This window comes from Rhineura floridana, chromosome 9 (genome assembly GCF_030035675.1).
Source record: "Rhineura floridana isolate rRhiFlo1 chromosome 9, rRhiFlo1.hap2, whole genome shotgun sequence".
Taxonomy (NCBI): Eukaryota; Metazoa; Chordata; class Lepidosauria; order Squamata; family Rhineuridae; genus Rhineura; species Rhineura floridana.
The window spans coordinates 194,435-200,099 of NC_084488.1; the positions used below are offsets into that span (position 1 = coordinate 194,435).

A 5,665-nucleotide genomic window follows, 5' to 3' on the forward strand; every position below is an offset into this window, starting at 1 on the left:
GTAGGGAGTGCTGCCCTAATTTTGGGGGGGGGGGAAATTGGCGGTTTTTTTTATATCTGGGACGTGCTTCACTGCTTTTCCCTTGCAAGAGGGAGGACTAGAGTGTGTGTGTGTGTGGGAGAAACCCTCACCAGATGTGCCTGGCTGTTCTTGGCCTTTTGGGAACATGCGAAATGCACGTTAGATCCACAAGCTGGTGCCTGGAAGGCTGGGTCAACTTTGGATAACCTGCAGTTGGTGCAAACATGTGGCTGGAATTTGACCGGGTGCAGGCCCCTTAGGAGCACGTTGCTCCTTGTTGGCTGTTAGTTGGAACTGAGCTCAGAAAGAAAGGTAGCTGTTGGCTTTTCGTTTGTTTATTTCTAAATAAAGCCCTGCACAGCTTAAGGCAGGGATGGGAAACCTGCGGACTCCCATCAGCCCCACTCAGCGTGGCCAATGGGGAGGCATAATGGGGGTTGGAGCCCAATGGCATCTGGATGAGTGTGGGTGCCTGCAGAGACCTCAGGCTTCTACTGTACAAGGCTGACAATCCCACTCGGTTCCCACCCCACACACACACACTGTTTTGTCTCTGGCCCTGCCCGCTACTAACATGTGGCCCTCAGAAAGTTGCCCATGAGGGAATGTGGCCCTCGGGCTGCCAAAGCATCCTCGACCCTGGTTTCAGCACTGTCTGGGACGGAAGGCATTTTCTTTCACTACAGAACTACTCTTGCACTCGACTCTGCTCAGGGAGGAAAAACGGAAGTCCGTTCCTTGCCAACTGTGCACGGAAGATGCTTCAGCATGTCGTGGCTGTGTCTTCTGGTGTGCGGCGCTCCTGACCTTCTCTGACATGTTTTCTATTGCTTCCTCACGAATGCGTGCGCGTCCCTTTTTCCCGCCCTTACTCTTCCGGAAGTCGCCAGGAGGTGGCATTAAAACATTTGCGGGGGAATACAAAACAGTTCGCCCCTTTTTTTTTTTCCATCCAGCTGATCAAATCTCTTCCGTGTGAGTGAGCCCTAGGAAGGGAGAACGTTTCATGTTTTTTTAAAAAACGGCTCAACGAAAAAGGTACCTTTGGGTGCTTCTAGACTATCACCGTTTTGGGATGGGATTCAGCAACAACAAACCAGTTGCACAATTGACATAGGAACATAGGCAGCTGCCTTAAGCAGAGTCAGTCCATCTAGCTCAATTTTGCCTTTGCACTGACTCCCAGGGTTTCAGGGAGGAGGCATTCCCAGCCCTACCGGAAGATGCCGCCAGGGGCTGAACCTGGGACCTTCTGCATGCAAAGCAGGATACTCTACCACTGAGCTACAACCCTTCCTTGGGAACAATTAAAGATGATTGGCTGCTCTTGTGCAACAATCCTGCTCCCCCTACACACACACACACTTTTTGTGACCAGGAAATTGTGGGGTAACATTTGCTTGGTCTCTTTTTGTAAAGCGCCAGGCACACAGGTGGGACTATATAACTAAAATAATATAATGTCCTCTTGCTAAATGTAGCAAGATCCTATGAACAGGGTTTTCATGGTAAGCGGTATTCAGAGGGGGTTTACCATTGCCTCCCTCTGAGGCTGGTCCTCCCCAGCTGGCTAGGGCCCAAGGTCACCCACTGAGCTCCACGGCTGTGGGGATTCGAACCCTGGTCTCCCAGGTCGTACGACGTGTATGAGTGCTCTGAATGAAAAGACAGAGGGACAGATGTTTTAACGGGATGTCAAGGACTGAAGCGGAGTCTTTACAGCAGGGATTGGGGGTGGGGTGGGGACGCCTGTGGCCCACCGTGCACTTGGGCCACGGGAACAGGGAGTTGTAGTCCAGCGATGCCTGGGAGGGCAGCCCACGTTGCAGTGATGTTACAGCGTGATCAACGTTAGCTCCTTCCTGCGCGTCTGTAAAAGCAGCCTCACCGGAGAAATGTTATGCCTCGTAAGATGTGCTTAATTGCTGTTAATGCTCGGTAGGAAGGAGAAATGTTTTTGCTGTTTAAGAGGCTGCTTTTAGGGTTGCGTCCAGTGCTAGGGAAGGCCACGGCTCAGTGGCAGAGCAGGTGCTCTGCATGCAGAAGGTTCAGTCCCGGGTAGTCCTACTCAGAGTAAACCCCACTGAAAATAATGGACATGACTAATTTGGGTCCATTCATTCCAGTGGGTTTACTCTGAGTACCATGTAGCTGGATACAACCCTTAGATGTTTTTTCTTTTCTCATTGAATATTATTACACTAATGGATATTATTCTTTAAACTGCTGTATTCCACCCTGGGATTGCTTGTGATGAAGTGTTGGCAGAAAATGTTTAACATATGTGTTTTTAAAAGAACTACAATATTTATTTATGTATTATATGTATCCCACCTCTTTCTCCAAGCAGTTCAAGGTGGCATATGCATTTCTCTTCCTCCCCACCTCTCGATTTTATCCTCACAACAACCCTGTGAGGTAGGGTAGACTGAAAGAGAGAGGATGACTGGGTCAAGGCCACCCAGTGGGCTTCATGACTGACTAGGGATTTGAACCCTGGTTTCCCCAGATCCTAGTCTGACACTCTAACCGCTGCACCACACTGCCTCTTAATAAGCATCTTAATTTCCTTTTCCCCCCTCTTGTGTATGCAGGAGGCGGACAGCGGGGAGGACGACTGCCGGTTCCAGCCCAGGAGGTACGTGTCTGTGCATTTCTGTACATTTTGGCTGCTCTTGATCACTGTTGTCCTCCACACAGGAAGCATACACACCTTGGAGATGTTGGGGGTTGAACCTGGGGCCTTCTGAACACAAAGGAAGTGCTCCCCCACCATTTGGCATACAGCCCTGCCCCTAAAAATAAAGCAAGATTCCAGTCCTCATGATTCCTAATAAAGGGGCTGGTTTTAACAAGAAACTCGGGAACTCGCCTTATGCGGAGTGAGACCACTGGGCCCATCTAGCTCAGTACTGTCTATGCTGATGGGCAGGCAGCGGCATTCCAGGGCTTCAGGCAGGGACTCTTTCCTGGAGGAACCCAGCAGAAAATCCTTGGTTCATTCTCCAGCTTATGGTTTTATCCTCCCCCCCCCGAGTTTGTAGGGGTTTGTTTTAACTCTGGATTCTCTGCTGTCTTGTTTTTGTAGACCAGGGATGGGGAACCTGTGGCCCTCCAGAAGTCTTTGGGGTACAGCTCCCAGCAGCCAGCATGGCCAGTGGTCAGGAGTGATGTAGTCCCAACAACGTCGGGAGGGCCTCAGTTTCCCACCTGTGATCTCGCCCATTATTGTCTAAATGAATTTATACTCTGTAGTGCTGACCAGGCAACAGGGTTGTGATAAATGGAAATGGAAATGGACTGCCTTCGAGTCGACTTATGGTGACCCTATGAATAGGGATTTCATGGTAAGTGGTATTCAGAGGGGGTTTACCATTGTGTCCCTCTGAGGCTGGTCCTCCCCAGCTGGCTAGGGCCTGCTCAGCTTGCCACAGCTGCACAAGCCAGCCCCTTCCTTGTCCGCAAGTGCCCACTGGGGGGCAACTGGGCTCCTTGGGACTCTGCAGCTTGCCCACGGCTGCACAGGTGGCAGGGCACGTAACCCCTGAGCCACTCACTGAGGGGTGATCTTTAGCTGGCCCTTGACACCCAGGAGATACGAGCGGGGATTTGAACTCACAGACTCTGGACTCCCAGCCAGGCTCTCCTCCTCACTGTGCTATACCAGCTGTTGTGACAAAGACCCCCCCTATACATGTGTGGCCATAATACCCTGAACACGCCCGATCTCTTCTGATTTCGGAAGCTAAGCAGGGTCAGGCCTGGTTAGTACTTGGGTGGGAGACCGCCGGGGAATACCAGTTGCCGTAGGCTTAGAGGAAGGAATTGGTCAACCACCTCTGAATACCTCTTACCATGAAAACCCTATGAATATATCCAAAAAAGATTCATAGGGTTGCCATAAGTTGTAACTGACTTGAAGGCATACAAGAACAAACAATATATGTGTGTGTGTGTGTGGTCATTCGTTCACATGAAATACAGAGAGGGAAGAGGGAGAAAATCAGTCCAGTTCGCAATTAAAGGTGAACTCGCCTAATTCATACTTTCTGCAACAATGCACAAGCCAAAATGCAGCCATTTCTCCGAATTCTGCAGTGCAGTTTTCCGTCCAAGTAATGTCTACGAAAAAGGCATGTGCTTGTGTAAGGTCTGCATAAAACTGCGTGCATTCGTGAAAATAACAGAAAAATGCAATATATTAGGGGAAATTGCTATGTAAAAACGTGTATGTTTTAAAAAAACCTGTATATATTAGGAGAAATTCACACTAATATATTGATGAATTTTCATGGAGACTTTTTTAAAAAAAAAAAACTTCTCAAACTGCTGTGAAAATAGGGAGAACTAGACTCAAGACTAGAAAAATGAGAACTGAAAACGGACAGATTTGCCCATCTCTAAGTTGCACGGCGGGACGTCTGCCCTGCTTGTGCTGTTTTACAAAATGGTGTGGCTGCCCAATCTGGGCGGGGGGGGGAGAGATTCATGTATTGTTACCCCACCTCCGTTTACGTTGCAAGATTATGTGCTGGGCTGAATCTTGACATGTGCGCTTGTGAGATAACGATTCTGGCATATTTAAAATACTTTCTTGCCACGGAAATGACTGGCCGCCACTGCTGGGCCCGACCTCTGTCCTGGGATTTCCTCTTCCGATCCTGCAGGGGTGGGGGTGGGGAGAGAGAGAAGGGGGGGCTGGAAAGATAAAAGCAAAGTACTGCGGAGGGTTTTTTTAATCTTTCTTTTTTTGCAGAGTCAAAGAGTTTGTGCTGTAAATCTGAATGAAAGCTTGACTCACACATCTTATGCTGTTGGGGGGGTGCGAGGAGGGGAACAGGCAGGAGCAGAGAGAGGTCTGGGAAAACAGCGCTGTGTGTGTGTGTCCCATAAGGCATTCTGGGCACCTCCCAAGTTATCTGACCGTTGACATTTCCCAGCTCCCATCAGCCAACACGGCCAATGGCCAGGGAGGGTGGGAGTCAGGAGCCCAGCAACAGCCAGAGGGCAGCACCTTGACCGCCCTTGCTAGAAGATAACTCCCTGCTCACAGCCCTGTGGTGGAAGATGCCACCCTTTTGCTGGCATCGAAGTAAGACAGCTGCCGGTCTGGCTGGCCTCTGGATGTAGAGGAGGAGCCCCATCTTGTCCTTGCTTCTGGCAACTAAATTTATTATTTATTATTATGCCGAGTCAGACCTTTGGCCCATCTAGCTCAGTATTGCCTACACTGACTGGCAACAGCTCTCCAGGGTTCCAAGCAAGGGGTCTTTCCCAGCCCTACCTGGACCGGCCAGGGATTGAACCTGGGGCCTTCTGCATGCAATTTAAATGACTTTGCACTGAGCTACGGCCCTCCCTGGGTGAACGTAGGAAGCTGCCTTTATACCGAGTCAGAACCTCGGTCCATCTAGCCCAGTGTTGTCTACACTGACTGGCAGCAGCTCTCCAGGGCTTCAGGCAAGGGGTCTTTCCCAGCCCTACCTGGAGATGCTGCTGGGGATTTTGCATGCCAAGCAAGGGGCCTGCTTGAGTTGGGGGTGGGAAGAGACTAAACCACTTTGACAATCTCAGGATGCTTCAGAGTTCTGGTCTGTGTCTAGTTTCATGATTAGCCAAGGCAGACAGAGGGCAAGAGGACCTG

The 5,665-nt window shown here is 50.1% G+C and overlaps 1 pseudogene; it reads left to right on the forward strand.

Annotated features, from left to right (window-relative positions):
* The first annotated feature begins 3,715 nt into the window (after nt 1–3,715).
* On the forward strand, nt 3,716–3,834 carry LOC133364642 (5S ribosomal RNA; annotated as a pseudogene).
* The last annotated feature ends 1,831 nt before the right edge of the window (nt 3,835–5,665 follow it).